At 48.8% G+C, this 17,106-nt stretch overlaps 1 long non-coding RNA gene across 1 annotated transcript; it reads left to right on the top strand.

The window, feature by feature from the left end:
• Positions 1–9,097: 9,097 nt before the first annotated feature.
• LOC311592435 lies at positions 9,098–14,078 on the top strand. Its single transcript, XR_014777410.1, has 2 exons — positions 9,098–12,571; positions 13,612–14,078. It is a non-coding gene; the product is annotated as an uncharacterized lncRNA (long non-coding RNA).
• The last annotated feature ends 3,028 nt before the right edge of the window (positions 14,079–17,106 follow it).

The following is a 17,106-nucleotide window of genomic DNA, read 5'->3' as shown; positions in this document are numbered from 1 at the left end:
ACCTTTTATCCTGTCCCTTGGGCTCGGCAAAGACTCTTTGGACACTAGAAATAACAAACCTGACCCTGTGTGTGGCTGTTGCTTGCTGAGAAGGACGTGAGGCGCGCTCTGTGCATCCTTCGTCACCCTGCCTGGGAGTGTCCTGGCACTGGTGGGTCTCAGCTTTCTACCCACAAGAACAGGGTGGTCACTACCTGCTGAGACCTTCTGGTCTGGTATTTTAGATGGCTCTGTTAAAACTGACATTTATCCTGGCCTAGAAGAAATCTCAGTGGTATATGCTTTCCTAGGTTCCATCCCCAACACAGGGGCTCGGGGTGCGAGTGCTGAAGGAAGGCAGATCTCTGCTGGGGCTAGAAATCTTAAATCTAGCACTGCAGGTCCAGTTAGCCCTGCAGCCTCTGCTCTTCCTCCTTCCATCTCGTCTCTTAATAGCCGATCAATTCTTTCTTTCCTCTGCAGTGGGGTTTGGACTCCCACCCAATGAGGTGGGCTTTGACCTTGCTTTTGGCAAACACCCAGTAAATACCTGGCGACCCCAGCCATCTGCGGCGTCACGGCAGAATCTAACATCCATGACCCTCACCACCTCCTAAACCCTGTGGCCTTCTGATGAAAACCCACCCTCTCCTTGTCCCCTTGCCTGCCTCCTGTCCCGCCACCTCAGCTTCTGGGTTCTGCCTCCCACTTCCTTCCAGCCCCTCCTCTGTTGTGTGACCGTCAGTCAGTCAAGGGTCCTGGGTGCTGTTCTGAGGTTCTCATCTTCCTTTTCTACTCCCTTTGGCTTGATGTCCACATGTGTGTGCAGGTGTGCTCACTTGCACATGTGCACGTGTGGAGGTCACAGGTCAGTGTTGGGTGTCTTCTGTCACCCCCCACCTTACTTTTAGGTGTAGTGTTTCTTGTTTGGTTGGTTAGTTGGTTGGTTGTTTTTTTTGGGTTTTTTGTTTGTTTGTTTGTTTTTTGCTTTTTGTTTTTTGGGGTTTTTGTTTTTGGTTTGGTTTTGGTTTGGTTTGGTTTTTTGAGACAGGGTTTCTCTGTGTAGCCCTGGCTGTCCTGGACTCACTTTGTAGACCAGGCTGGCCTCAAACTCACAGAGATCCATCTGCTTCTGTCTCCCAAGTGCTGGGATTAAAGGCGTGCGCCACCACCGCCCAGCGTTAGTTGTAGTTTTTGTTTTTGTTTTTGTTTTTGTTTCTGATGTTGGTTTTTTGGTTTTTCGAGACAGGGTTTCTCTGTGTAGCCTTGACTGTCCTGGACTTGCTTTGTAGACCAGGCTGGCCTTTGAGACAGGATCTTGCATGGAACCTACACCTTGAATTGAGCCACAGTGGCTAACCTGGAACCTTCCTGTTCTGTCCCCCGAGGGCTTACGGAGTCACAGGTGCGTGTTGTTGTATATGGCTTCCGTGTGGATGCCGGAGCACGCTTCCTGCCTACTGCACCTTTCCGTACCTCAGTACCTGTAGTACCCACCTGTACCTGTGAACTGGATCCTTCTCCTAGAAGCCTGAGGCCAAGAACACAGCGACAAAACTTGCTGTCACGAATGTAAGACTCCCACCTACGGTGAGCAAGGCCAGGACTCTGGGGAGGGCACCTGACTCAGTGTCCGCCATGACTGCTCCGCAAGCGCCTCTTCCTGTTTCCATCAATGGTGGCATCTCTACCTACCCAGCCACTCAGTGGAGCAGGACCTGACCCTGACTCCTTCCTTGTCGAGTGATGCTGCTATGTTCTGAGTATCTGCCACAGTCTCCTCGCTCCATGGCAACGCATCGGCCTGTCTTCCTAACCACTACTGCCACCCCAGGTGGATCGCTGTGAGTTCCAGGCCAGCCTGGTCTACAAAGCGCATCCAGGATAGCCAAGGCTACACAGAGAAACCCTGTCTCGAAAAAACAAAGGCAGGGGTGGGGCGGAAACAAGTGCACAGATCAGATCAGCAAGCTGGGACTTCAAAGGATTAAGTGGTGTGTTCAGGGTTATAAGACTGGACTCTTTTTGGCAGCTTCTCCCTCCTCCTAGTGCTGGAGGTTGAAGCTACCCTTGTCACATGCCAGGGAGATGGCTCTACCACTAAGCTACATCTCAGTCTGGGTTTGCCACATCCTGAACTCCTCCTAGCCCCACTGCCTCAGGTCAGGTGGGCTCTCCTCACCTTCCTCTCACCTGGGCCACCGGGCATGCTTCCTCACTGGTATTCCCACTTGATGGCCCCTTCCTTTATGTCCCTTTTCCTTCCTGGATTATAGTGTGATTGGCTCCAAGCTGTCTGAGTGTGCTAATGTTACCTGTGGCACCACCACCTCCCGCGGCTTCCAGGATTACACTCAAAAGCTAATCTAAGGCCTGGCATGGTGGTGCATCCCTAAAGTCCTAGCACCCAGGAGGCAGATGACAGGATGACAAGTTCAAGGACACCCAGGTTATATAGTGGGGCTTTGATTTTAAAAAACAAACAAAAGGGTTATAGAGACAGTTCAGCCATCAAGAGAACGAGCTTCAGCTCTCAGCATCCCTGTGGCACAGACAACTGCCTGGACCCCCTGTCACCAGGGATCTTATGCCCTCTTCTGGCCCCTACAGGCACTGCACCCAGGTGGCATATTTACACACACACACACACACACACACACACACACACACACACACACACACACACACACACCCCACAGAGGCAACACACACACTTTTTTGAGACAAAGTTTCTCTGTGTTGCCCTGGCTGTCCTAGAACCCTCTCTGTAGACCAGGCTGGGCTCGAACTCAGAGATCCACCTGTCTCTGCCTCCAGAGTGCTAGAATTCAAGGTGTGTGCCACCACTGTCCAGAGCCTCAAAACACACCCTCAAGTACAAATCTTTAGGAGCAGCAAAGTTGGATCAACAGCGTAAAGCACTTGCTGCTCTTGCAGAGGACCCAGGCACCCATGTGGCACTCACAATCCTCCGTGATGGATTTGATGGCCTCTTTGGTTTTTCAAGACAGGGTTTCTCTGTGTAGCCTTGACTGTCTTGGACTCACTTTGTGGACCAGGCTGGCCTCGAACTCACAGCGATTCGCCTGCCTCTGCCTCTCAAGTGCTGGGATTAAATGCATGTGCCACCACGCCCGGGTCTTGATGTCTTCTTCTTGCCTCCTCAGGCAACAGTTACACAAGTGGTTACACATATATGTGTAGGCAAAATACTCATAGATATAAAAGAAAGAGACATCTTGGGGCTGTAGAGATGGCTCAGAGGTTAAGAGCACTGTCTGCTCTTCCAATGGTCCTGAGTTCAATTCCCAGCTACCACATAGTGGTTCACAACCATCTATAATGAGATCTGGTGCCCTTTTCTGGCCTTCAGGTGTACATGCAGGCAGAATACTATATAAATAAATCTTTAAAAAAGAGAGAGAGAGAGACATCTTTACGACAAATAAACGAAAGCCCACTCTGCCATTTCCTACACCAACATCACCTCCACTTTCCCATCACCTCTCTCTTCACACCAACAAACATGGCCTCCCAGCACCTTTGAGCCCCTGGTGGGTGTCCGCTGTGTGTGGAATGGCACTGAGTCCCCCCTCTCTTGAGAGTCACACTTCTGTGCCGTGAGGCCACTGTCCAGTCTCCTAGCAGAACAGCACAAGCCCAGCTGCCTTTGTATTTTCCCAGGAACTGACCCGGCCAAGCACAAAGTAGATGCTTGCCAGGAATCCCAACAACAAGCAAATGGCTGACTCACACCTTTACCCAGGCACAAAGACAAAGAAAACAAACCCAAGAAAACGGGCAGACTTTGCCTGTTGTGTTCATTACTAACTTCCCCACGTTTTTGTGGATCCTTGAACACAGTGCGCAACGGTGTCTGTTAAGTCAGTGACTGAGTGGATAGAGTGAGTGGGGACAGGCACACAGAGACGTGGTGGCAACAGGGATTCCTGCCACCGTCCATGAATTTACTTATTTTCTTAGCTGAATTTACTTATTTTCTTAGCTTGGTGGTGCTGGGAATTGAACCTGGAGCCTTGAGTATGATAAAAGGCATTTTACCATTGAGCTATATTTACAGTCCTTATTTTTAAGGATGATGATGATGATGATGATGATTTGAGACAGGGCCTCATTATGTATCCTTGGCTGGCCTGGAACTTGTTAATGTAGACCAGGCTAGCCTCGATCTCACAAAGATCCATTTGCCCAAAAGCATACACCCCCATACCTGGTCCAGATTTATTATTATTTTCAGAGTGTGTGTGTGTCTGCCTGACTGTGTGTGTGTGTGTGTGTGCGCTCGCGCGCGCGCGCGCGCGCACGCGCGCGCGGCTTATGTGTGTGTGATTCAGTGAATTCGGGTGCCTATGGGCTCCAGAGGTGTTGGGTCCTCTAGAGTTGCAATTACAGGCAGTTGTGAGCTGCCCCACACCAAACTTGGATCACCAAACTATGATCTCTTAACTGCCAACCAGTCTCTCTAGCCCCTACTTTTAATTTGTTTGTTTTGTTTTGTCTTTTTGAAACTGGGTTTTTCCATGTAGCCTTGGATTACAAACAAGCACCACCACACCCAGCAACTTTTAATTTTTTTTTTCTAGTTTTTCGAGACAGGGTTTCTCGGTGTAGCCCTAGCTGTCCTGTACTCACTTTGTAGACCAGGCTGGCCTTGAACTCACAGCGATCCACCTGCCTCTGCCTCCCGAGTGCTGGGATTAAAGGCGTGCGCCACCACGCCCGGCACTAATTTTTAAATATTAATTTATTTTATGTGTGTTTCATTCACATGTATGTATACGCACTATGTGTGTGCCCGGTGCCCACAGAGGTCAGCAGACAGCATCAGCTCCCTTGGAATTAGAGTTATGGATATTTGTGAGCCACCTTGTGGGTCCTGGAAACTGAACCTAGGTCCTCTGTCAGAGCGACAGGTGCTTTTAACTGCATGGATCTGTAGGGACAGCTCCTCCTTTTCAGTTTCTATTTTGAGATAGCATATTGCCAGTTCGCTTAGGCTGACTTGAGCTAGCTATCCTGCTATAGCCTCTCAAGTAGCTGTATTTAAAGGTGTGTGCGAGGGCCGGCAAGGTGGCTCAGCAGGTGGAGACACTTGGCTCCCACCTAAGATCTGACTTCAGTCCTCGGGACTCATGGTGAAGGGAAAGAGCTCATGCTCGCAGGCGGTCCTCTGGCCTCCACACTTGCACCATGCCACACACACGCTCGTACACACAGTAATTAATTCCTTGAGGAAGGGTGCCACCGTGCTCAGGTCGTTCACCGGCCTGCTGCTGCTGCTGCTTGTTCCGTTCTGCTTGTGCTGATGGGGGTAGATCCACACCCTTGACTGGCTAGGCAAACGCCTTGCTAGATCCTTTACTGACTTTCACACTCATCACATCCAGGATTGCTTGAAACTTACCGAATAAACCTATGAGGTGAGCCTGCATCGCGCGTACGTTTCTTTTGCAGTCTCTCTACCTGAGTGACCTTTCTGGAGCCTCAGTATACAGGCAGCCTCTGCTCAGAAGTGACCCTGGCCTCCATTGCTTATGTGGGCACACGCTGTCTTTCTTTTTCCTTTCTTCCTTCCTTTCTCTCTTTCTTCTTCTTCTTCTTGTTTTTTTTCTTTCTTTTTTTAAAGATTTATTTATTATGTATACAATGTTCTGCCTGCATGTACAGATCTCATTATAGATGGCTGTGAGCCACCATGTGGTTGCTGGGAATTGAACTCGGGACCTTTGGAAGAGCAAGTTAGTGCTCTTAACATCTGAGCCATCTCTCCAACCCTTTGTGTGTTTGTTTTGTTCTGAGGACAGGGTTTCTCTGTGTAGTCTTGGCTGTTCTGAGCCCAGGCTAGCCTTGAACTCACAGGGATCTACCTGCCTCTGCCTCCTGAGTGCTGGGATTAAAGGCGAGCGCCACCACGCCCGGCATGCTGCTATTTCTTAAGCACTCTGGTTCCAGCCAAAAGTCATTCCTCACACTTCTCTCCCACTGCGCCTTTCCTCACGTTCCTGTCTCCTGGAAGTCTCTTGTCTATCGCAGCCTTCACAGCTTAGCGTCTCCAGCTTCTCTTAACTCCTATGGCGTCTGAGGGAAAGGCTGCTGTACGCCCAGACTGTGCGTCCTCTTTCCTAGATTCCACAGATGTGGCGGGCGACTAAGGAATCTGAGTTCTTAGCAATTACCTCTGAGGATTCTTATTTGCAGTCAGGTTTGAGAACTGTTGGCTATTAGATTAGCCAGGTTATGCTACAAAAACAAACCAAAAATCCTCCAGCTGTGAGTGGCTTGCAGGGCAGGCGTGGTGGTCCATGCCTTTAATTCCGGCACTCTGAGATGGAGGCCAGCCTTGCTGACAGAGTGAGTTCCAGGACTTCCAAGGCCACAAAGAGAAACTATGTCTCGAAAACAAACAGACCATGGAGGTTTGCTTTTATGAAGAGTCCGGTTGCTTTCAGAGAATCTGTTCTCCGGGAAGACTGGGTGCTGTGGGGGGAAAATGGACGCACAGCTGACCCACCTGTGTCCTCTGCTGGTTAAATTTCTGTCCTATTCACTTGCAACAACTTGCTTGTTCAGGAACGGATGAGCGGCCATCAGGCCCAGGTGTCCACGTGTGCGTGTCTGGTGAATCTCTGCTCTCTGTTCATCACGTGTTTGTGGTAGAGACACAGCAGACAGTGAAGAGCACATCTGCACTCCCCTCACAGAACCAGTGCCTGGTGTTTCTAAGCTTGTAAGTCATTCCGGTACCTTCCGGTTTGGGCATGGAGAAAGAATTCACTGAGAATCTGATCACGGAAGCCATTTGCAACTCAGCGATCTCTGTTCAGGCAGCCGAGAGAGAGAGCCTGCGACTCTGGTGTGCACCCTTCCTGTTCCTCTGTCTTTTCAGCCCATTTTTCAGCTTTGATGCCCTTCTCCTCACAACATTCACTGCCTCATAGAACCATTATGAAGCCAGGCGTGGTGGCACAGGCCTTTAATCCCAGCACTTGGGAAGGCAGAGGCAGGTGGATCTCTGTGAGTTTGAGGCCAGCCTGGGCTACATGAGTCCAGGACATTCAGGGCTACACAGAGAAACCTTGTCTTGAAAAACAAAACAAAACAAAAAAACCAAAAAAAAAAGCCTAATAAAAAATGTTTGCTATTTAAAATAATAATGATGAGACTGACAGATCATTTTTGCATAGCAGTAATCAGGTACCAAGCTTCTCTATGACTGGCTGAGGGTACCACTGTACCCTCCATTTACAGGTAGGTAAAGGAAAGTCTAAGGAGTTGAGGTAGGTTGCTCAAGGCAAGCGCTGACATTCGGTCTTGATGGAAAGCCAAATATTCCCCTAGTCACCTTGTCTCTGCTTCCAAAGGGGCCCATTCAGCCTTTGTTTTGCAGCGAAGCCCAAACAGTTACACAGTAGAGGCTAACTCACAGCCCTGCCTTTCTAGGTGAGTTCTGAGAACTGATGGCTTGTAACATCTAGTTCCCCTACCTACTTACATGGTGTGGATAACATTAATTTAGGGCTTTATATTATTATTATTATTATTATTATTATTATTATTATTATTATTATTATTATTATTATGCTTTTCGAGACAGGGTTTCTCTGTGTAGCCTTGGCTGTCCTGGCCTCACTTTGTAGACCAAGCTGGCCTTGAACTCCCGGTGATCCACCTGCCTCTGCCTCTCGAGTGCTGGGATTAAAGGCGTGTGCCACCACCACCCGGCATTTTAGGGCTTCTTTTTAAAATTATTTTGTTTGTAAGTATGTGTATTATCTGTGTGCTGGCTAATCGTATGTCAACTTGACACACAAACTAGAGTTAACTGAAAGGAGGAACCCTCATCTGAGAAAATGCCTCCGTAAGATCTGGCCATGTGGCATTTTCTTAATTGGGAATTGATGGTGGAGGGCCATCCCGTTGTGGGTGGGGCCATCCCTGGGCTGGTGGTCCTGGGTTCTATAAGAAAGCAGGCCAAGCAAGCCATAGGGAGCAAGTCAGTAAGCAGCATCCCTCCTTGGACTCCGAGCCAGCTACTGCCTCCAGGTTCCGGCCCTGTTTGAGTTCCTGCCCTGACTTCCTTCCGTGGTGAACAGTGACGTGGAAGTGTAAGCCAAATAAACCCTTTCCTCCCCAACACGCTTTTTGGATATGGTGTTTCATTACATAGTACAAATGCTAAGACAATCTGTGTTTGTATGTGGGCGTGGGTGTGTGAATGCAGGTGCCTGTGGAGTCTGGAGCTACAAGTGCCTATGAGCCACCTGACGTTGGCGTTGGGAACTGAGTTCTGGTGCTCTGCAAGAGTAGAATCTATCTGCTCACTTCTGAGACGACTCTGTAGCTGCAACTTAGAACCTCTCTGTTTTTGTTTTTTCGAGACAGGGTCTCTCTGTGTAACCTTGGCTGTCCTGGACTTGCTTTGTGGACCAGGCTGGCCTTGAACTCACAGAGATCCACCTGCCTCTGCCTCCCAAGTGCTTGGATTACAGGTGTGGGCCACCATGCCCGGTACAACGTAGGACCTCTTTAAGCTTTTCAATAAATTGAAATACTTAGCCAAGTGCAGTAGTGTATTTCTGTAATCTCATCATGAGGCAGAAGGGCTGCCACAAATTAAAAGGTAGTCTGGAGGCAGAGGGAGGCAGATTGTTGTGAGTTCTAGGCCAGCCTGGGCTACAAAGCGAATCTAAGATAGCCAGGGTTACACAGAGAAACCTTGTTTTGAGAAAAAAAAAAACCAGAAAGGTAGTCTGGGCTACACGCTTAGACCTTGTCTGTCATTGCAGCACGTGCCTGTAGTCCCAGCTACAGAAGAGGCTGAGCAGGAGGCTCTCTTGGGACCAAGAATTCCAGAGTTCAAGGTTAGCTGGCTACATAGCAAGGTCACCTCCTGTCCCCCTCACTGACCCCCACATCGGAGAAGGTCCTACTGGGTAATCCAGGCTGGCCTCAGTCTCAGTCAGAGATCTGTCTGTACTTCCTGAGTGCTGCAGTAAAGGTGTGCACCACCACACTTTATTCTTGAGAATAGCAGTAAGGCCTTGTAACTGAGTCATTCTCCACATATTTTTAAAATAATTCTTTTTTTTTTTTTTTTTTGAGGAGGAAGGGCGGATGAATTGCTTTGCAGTTAAGAGCACTGGCTGCTCTTCCAGACGACATGTGTTCAGTTCCCAGATCACACATAGTTGCTCATAACTGGCCAAAACTTGAGTTCCAGGGGACTCAATGTCCTCTTTTGGTCTCCAAGGGCATTAGGTATACACACAGACATACATGCAGGCAAAGTGCTCATACACATGAAATAACTAAAAAGAAAGGTTACAGGCCAGGCGTGGTGGTGCACACCTTTAATCCCAGCACTCGGGAGGCAGAGGCAGGTGGATTGCTGTGAGTTCGAGGCCAGCCAGCCTGGTCTACAAAGCGAGTCCAGGACAGCCCAGGCTACACAGAGAAACCCTGTCTCAAAAAATAATAATAATAATTTGTGGGCTGGAGAGATGGCTCAGAGGTTAAGAGCACTGTCTGTTCTTCCAGAGGTCTTGAGTTCAATTCCCAGCAACCACATGGTGGCTCACAACCATCTATAATGTGATCTCAATGCCCTCTTCTGGCCTGCAGGCAGAGCAATGTATGCATAATAAATAAATAAATAGATCTTTAAAAAATAAAAAATAAAATCCAGGCGCCTTTAATCCCTGCACTTGGGCAGTGGAGGCAGGTGGATCTCTGAGTTTGAGTCCAACTTGGTCTACAAAGTAAGTGCAGGACAGCCAGGGCTGTTACACAGAGAAACTCTGTCTCGAAAAACAAAAAAGCGACAACAACAATAATGATAATAATTTGCTGAGCATGGAGCGGGGACAGGGTACCCCTTTTAGTCCCAGCACTCTCCGGGAGAGGCAAGTGAATCTCTGTGAGTTTGAGACCAGCCTGAGATACACAGAGAAACATTGTCTCAAAAAACAAAACAAAACAAACCAAGACCTGACCTAGGATTGAACCTAGGTCTTTGTCCAAGTTAGGCCTTATCCCCAGCTCTAAAAGATTCGCTCTTAGGGCCAGGCAGTGGTGGCTCATGCCTTTAATCCCAGCACTCGGGAGGCAGAGGCAGGCGGATCGCTGTGAGTTCAAGGCCAGCCTGGTCTACAAAGTGAGTCTAGGACAGTCAAGACTACATAAGAGAAACCCTGTCTTGAAAAAAGAAAAAAAAAAAGATTCCTTCTTAGGCTCTCCATATTTCTGTACATAGCACGTTTTGCATTCCCATCATAGTTTACTGCTATGACTTATAAACACAACTATTCTAAAGGTCTGCCTCTTTTGTTGTTGGTTTTGGTTTGGTTTTGGTTTGTTTTGAGACAGGGTTTCTCTGTGTAGCCTTGGCTGTCCTGGACTCACTTTGTAGTCCAGGCTGGCCTCCAACTCACAGCGATTCACCTGCCTCTGCCTCCCAAGTGCTGGGATTAAAGGCATGCGGCACCACCGCCCAGCTAAAGGTCTGTCTTTTACACTAGCCAACTTACTTGACATACAGGCGGAGTGAGAGACAAAGGCATGACCCAGGGTCCTCCTGGCCCTCCCATGCGGGGCCATGTCAGACAGATTCCATCCTTTTAGTGGAGACTTATCTGCGTCTCCTAGGTTCAGTGTGCCTCTCTGACTCCGAACTTATTTCTCAATTAATCTTCAAAGCCAGGGATCTCTTCGCAGCACTCTACTGTCATTGGTGTCCCTTTGGAGGCTCTTGTGTCCCCCAAAGTGACCGTCACTCACCCTCACTGTTGTTTTCATGGATACCATCGTATCTGCGTTTCTGTACGGAAAGTACGAAGTATGACCATGCATCTTAAAGATACAGCAGCACGCCGTCACTCTCTCTCACCTATGAGTCTGCATAGCGCCTCGCCACTCGGAAATAGTCACACATGAATCCCAGGATGCGACTGGCACTTGTGTAGTGTTTTATATGGTTCATCTGTGGCAGCCACCAGTGGCATCTACACCGCATGGTAATCTGACCACAGCATCTGTCGCGAGCTTTCATCCTCATCTCCTGTGATGGAGCCTCGGAAAGTGACTGTCTACCTGAGGGAGACCTTTAAAGAGAGACATGATGCAATCAGCACTCCTGTAAGATGTCCAGATGGCTCAGGAGGAAGAGCCCTTGCTCTTAAAAGCGAGCAAACAGACAAAGCAACAACAACAAAGACTTGTTTGTTTTGTTGTTGTTTTTCGAGACAAAGTTTCTTTGTGTAATAGCCCTGGCAGTTCTAGACTCACTGTGTAGACCAGGCTGGCTTCGAACTTGCAGAGATCTGCCTGCCTCTGCCTCCCCAGTGCTGAGATTAAAGGCGTGTGCTATCACCCCAGGCCTCAAAGACCAAATCTCAAACCAGGCATGGTGGTACATGCCTTTGATCCCAGCACTGGAGAGGCGGGGGCAAGCAGATCTCTCTGAGTTTGAGTCTAGCCTAGTCTACACAGTGAGTTCCGGGACAGCCAGAGCCACACAGAGAAACCCTGTCTTACAAAAATAGATAGAGTGCTGGGCGTGGTGGCACGCTCCTTTAATCCCAGCACTCAGGAGGCAGAGGCAGGTGGATTGCTGTGAGTTCGAGGCTAGCCTGGTCTCCAAAGATAGCCAAGGCTAACACAGAGAGACCCTGTCTCGAACAACCAGAAAAAAAAAAAAAGAGGGAATAATGAGCCAACACATACTCGGTCAGCTGAAAATCCACTCAGCCACTCTCAGAATCTGTTTTCGCCTGCTGGTAACCCTGACTTCCTGGGCCTGGCTCCTTACACAGCCACGGGTATGCCTGAGATTCTCAGAAGTGGAATTTCCAGTCCGTAGTATGTCTCCAGGGGCTGAGGAGACAGCTCAGAGGTTAAGAGCACCGGCTACTTTTCCAGAGGCCTGAGGTTCAGTCCTCATCCACCACTTGGTGGCTCAAAACCATCTGTAACTCTAGTCCCAAGTCATTAATGGCCTCTTCTGACCTCCTCAGGCACCCGCCATGCATATACACACATGTAGGCAAAACACCCGCACACATAAAATAGAATAAATAAATATTTAACAAGTAGATATTCGTTTATCATTGTGATTAAGTATCATTTGCCTTCCTACCTCCCTGGGTGAAGAACTTGTTTGCCCACTTGAGTTACTTATCGGAACATGTCTAACTTAGAATAAAGTAGTGTTTAAATATTGTTTTAAGTTTTTGGTGCTGGAACATTGGGCAATCCTTCCACCCCTGGGCCACATCTGCAGGGCTTAGTCTAATACAGATAGCGTCCCTAGGCTGGACAGAAAATCAGCATTTTCCTGTCAGCCTCCAGAGTGCTAGGATCACAGGGCTTAACCCACCGTGTCCAGTCTGATGGCCTTATTTTATTAGTATTATGTAAGATATTGGACATGTATGTTTAAGACTTACATATTTTGGGTAATTGTCCTGTTCTTTGTCTATTTTGTAAAAATTAGACGTAGTGGCGCACATCTTGAATCCCAGCACTCAGAAGGCAGAGGCAGAACTCTGTTCTCAAGGCCAGCTTGGTCTACATGGTGAGTTCCAGGACAGCCAGAGCTACATAGTGGGGAAAAAAACAAAATAAATAATAAAATAAAATAAAAATAAACATTAAACTGGTCTTATTACCAGTACGTGGGAGTTCTCTGAACAGTTAAGTGGGAAGAATATAGCACACTGTTTTTTGTTTGTCTATTTGTTTGTTTTTTGTTTTTGCTTTTGCATCTGTTTCTGTTTTGCCAATGTTTTGCTTTTTTTTTTTTTTTTTTTTAGTTTTTTTGAGACAGGGTTTCTCTGTGTAGCCTTGGCTGTCCTGGACTCACTTTGTAGACCAGTCTGGCCTTGAACTCACAGTGATTCGCCTGCATCTGCCTCCCAAGTGCTGGGATTAAAGGCGTGCGCCACCATGCCTGGCTCTTTTATTTTCTTTACACAGACACAAAGGATGTTCTCTCCTCCCTCCCTCTCCTCGCCATAGACTCTATAATACAGGCTGGCCTCAGACTCACAGAGGTGCACCTGCCTATGCCTCCCCAGTGCTGGGATTAAAGAATTATGCCACCATACCCAGCCAATTTTACTTTTTTGGTTGTTTGTTTTGCTTTTCGAGACAGGGTTTCTCTGTGTAGCCTTGGCGGTCCTGGACTCTTTTCTTAAAAACATTTTACTGGACTTTATTCAACAAGTTACACAACCCATCTCTTTGATGACTTGTTTGTTTTCCCAGTGTCTAGTAGTGAAATCCTGGGCTTATGTACACATACCCCCATAACTCTCTACCACCGTTAGAATAAAGCCTAAGGACAAGATAAGGCACTGATGGTACCGTAAGAACAGCATACATGTGGCAAAGGGCAGGCAATGTTTGCTGTTTGGTACATGTTGGGGCTCCAGGAGGGGACAGCCAGGCTGAGCATTCTAGGAGGCCTACTGACTCCTTGCCTGGAGCTCAGGAGAACATCTGTGCTAGTGCTGTGGACTGGGAGGCACAGAAGTGCAGGAAATTTGAGGAAGGGGAGGTCTGAGGTGGAACTCTAGGGAGTGGCCAAGTGATAACCCCAAACACACTCCTCAGGACCAAACAGTTGGAGCTCCATGTCTGCGGCCTAGGTGTTGCCTGCGGGGAACAGAAGCTGTTAAATGAGATGAGGTTATCCTTGGCTCCCTGGGACAAAGGGATGTGCTTCCGTTTCAACCCAGCAAGTGTGGGAGAGAGAACCTGGAACACAGAGAGGAGGGTCAGTCCAGCAGTCAGACTGTCCCCTCCTCCATGGAGACCATCAGCAGGCGACATCCCTGGGGATGCTGGGATATTCCCCTTCCCCCTTTCCTCTCCCCACCCCCTTCTTTCTCCTTGGTTGTCTCAACGTTGCCAAGTAACTGGGGCTGGCCTTGAACTTCTCTATCCTCCTGCTTCTACGTCTCAAGAGCAGAGATTACAGGCAGGTGTTAGCACGCCTTGTGGTGGATGTAAATATGTTTTTGTTTTGATCCCAACTGTGGGATATGAAACAGAGAAATGAATTAAAGTTATAAAATGTTTATATTGGTGCCTTGAACATATAAATGCTATATAAATACTAAATGCAAAAGAAAGAATTTCTTTCATTCATTCACGGGTAGCTAGTGCGTGCTGGGGACCTCGTGGTGAATAAGGCAGGTGAAAGTTCCTGTCCCTGTAGAGTTTATAATATAGTGATAAGCAAATATAAGGCCTGAGAGGTCCAAGCGGAGACAGAAGAAATATACAGGATTGGCAAGACTGCTGCCCTAGCACCTGGTGCACAGTGGGGCTCAGGAGATGGGAAGCGAAGATCCTGGACAAGCAGCCGAGTGGAATCTCTGGCAGAGACTCTGGGGCTACTGAGATCCTCAGAGGACCAACCACCATCCTCACCACCGTCCAGTCACAGCGAACGCACAATGCTAGCCCATAGCAGGCACCATGCTATTCGCTTGTCTTATGTTTAATCCTTATCAAACACTAGTTGAATGCTCTTGTTCTCATTTTTTCCCCCCAGATGGGCACTAAAGAAGAGAGGGCCCGTAACCTGCCTCAGAGTGGTGAATGCGTGGGTACCCCTGGCTCTGGCTCTGGGGTGAGTGGGATCAGACCTATAGGCAGAGAGGACAGGACAGGTCCATGCAGAACTTGAGCTTTGGACAGAACAGGAGGAATATATACAGCTCGCTAATGCCTACACACCCAAGATACACTATACTCCACACAAGACACAAAGCTGTGAAGAGCCCAAGAAGAGCACAGGACTCAGCAATGGGGAGCGCCACGCAACAGCCTATTGCTCCCACATCACTCCACTTGGGGGCGCTGTCAGCATTCTGAGACTCTGACAGTCAGAAACCAATGAGGTCCAAGCCTCCTGGGACCCTACATTATCCTCTTAAGACCTGTGATCACTCACTGGCTGTGGTGGCACACACCTTTAATCCCAGCACTCAGGAGTCAAGAGGCAGGCGGATCTCTGTGAGTTTAAGGCCAGCCTGGTTCACAACTGGAGTTCCAGGACAGCCAGGGCTACACAGTGCAACCCTGTCTTAAAAAACAAAAACAAACAAAATTTCAAAACAGAATCTGTGATCGTACCGGGAGGCCACAGCGAAATAATAATGACTATTAGGACCTGGAGATGCTTTAAGAGAAGTACCAAATCCTCTGCACTGCAGCTAGAGGCCAAGAGACTGGGAAACAGGCAAGTATGACTGACAGGCCCAGAGAGAGCTGAAACTCACAGGAGCGAAGCCCTGAAAGGCAAGTCTTACCAGTCTACATGGCCCTGCCTCATTCTTCCAAACCTTATCCTTTCTTTCTTTGGTTTCTTGAGACAGGATCTCTCTCTCTCTCTCTCTCTCTCTCTCTCTCTCTCTCTCTCTCTCTCTGTCTCTCTCTGTCTCTCTCTGTCTCTGTCTCTGTCTCTCTCTCTCTGTAGCCCTGGCTGTCCTGAAACTCACTCTGTATCCCCAGGCTGGCCTCAAACTCACAGAGGTCCACCTGCCTCCTGTGATTAAAGGCGTGCGCCACCACTGCCCGGCCACCTTAACCTTTTTTGATGCCATCCAATTCTTACCTTGAGCAAGGAAGAAACTGTCAGACCAGGCTGTCAAAAGGGGAAATTGAACCTCGGAAGGAAACAATGAAAGATTCAAGATCACATCCAGGGCTGGAAGACAAGTACCCTAGAGTCCCCCCCTCCCCTCCCCCTCTCGAAATACCGGAGAGGGAGAAGGCGAGTAGGAGGCAAGTTAGCAGTTAACTGAAGAGGCAGCAGCTAATATGCAAGCATACCCTTGCAGAATTCTTTTGTTGTTGTTGTTGTTTTTCTTTTGGGTCCCTGGGGCATGGGCAGACCTATCATTTGGAGGCAGTCAGCATCATGAGACCTTGCAAGTCAGACCCCACAGCAGGCAGTTTTCTCCACATTTTCTTCAGGGTACCACAGCAGGCCAACTGGGCCTCCTGAGAAACCCACCAACACTGCACTCCTTCTGTGGGGTGGTCGGGGCCACATTATCCTCGCTCTCTCATTCCCAAGCCCGGGCAAGCTGCATTCTAAAGGAGAAAAAGGGTCAGAGCCCCACACATGGGCTCAAGTGAATGGGGCTTTGGTCTGTTGGTCTCTGATGTGTCCCCGGCTCCTAACAGTATCTGTTCCATAGTATGTGCCCAATAAATATGCAAATGAACCTATGCCCAGAGAGGCAAAGCTGGGGGGAAAAATAGCAGAGTGACAGAAACCTGAAGAACAGGAAGCCACGGGCTTTAGTTTCAGACCCACGAAAGGCTAAAAATAATTTTTTTGTGAGGGCCTATTATGTGCCAGCCACCAAATTTGGTGCTGGGGATTCCTTTAAAGAAAAGCAAGTCATGCTTAGACGTCAGTTGTAAGGCAGGGCTGCAGAGGCAACAGTACATTTTTTTCCTCAGTCTGAGCTGCTCTGAAATCATCTTGCTGCTCGGAAGGTAGCAGCAAGCTCAGCGGGACTGCAGTACTCATGCGGGGCGTAGGCCGCCCACCTGTCAGAGGCTGTGCCAGAAGGGACGCAGGGGAGGGGGGAGGCTCCACCTTGGCTGAGGTCACTTCCCACCTCCTGCTTCTCTGCCTACAAAACCCTGCAGTTCTCTGACGCTGTAAGACTCATTATTTTCTGACTTTCAAGGTCTCATGATACTGACAGCCCCCAATGCTAAAGTCTTCAGTTTGCCCACGCCCTGGGACCCAAAATTAAAACAAAAAGTCAGTTCTACAGGGTATGCTCGGTACGTGGCTGAGAGTAGGCAGTGTACCCTTCCCCACCTTGTAGAAGCTGTAGGGGCACAGCTCAGACGCCCGGGTGTCAGGGACGTCGCGAGACAGAAGTCCGAGACGTCGCTGACAGCGCCGGAACATGTGACCGGCTGTCGGGCGTGCAGCCCGCGGAGCAGGGCCCTGCCTGTCACGTGGTGAGGGGGCGCCATGGGGTGATGTGAGATACGAGGATCTCAGACTGCGTGCAAATGACGCATTCCCAACCCTTTGGGCAACTAGATTTCAGCTCCAGTAGGAGACGTTCC

Source organism: Acomys minous (genome assembly GCF_964271855.1).
Source record: "Acomys minous genome assembly, chromosome: 2".
NCBI lineage: Eukaryota > Metazoa > Chordata > Mammalia > Rodentia > Muridae > Acomys > Acomys minous.
The sequence above is the reverse complement of the archived record's forward strand: the minus strand, read 5'-3'. Positions and strand labels throughout refer to the sequence as shown.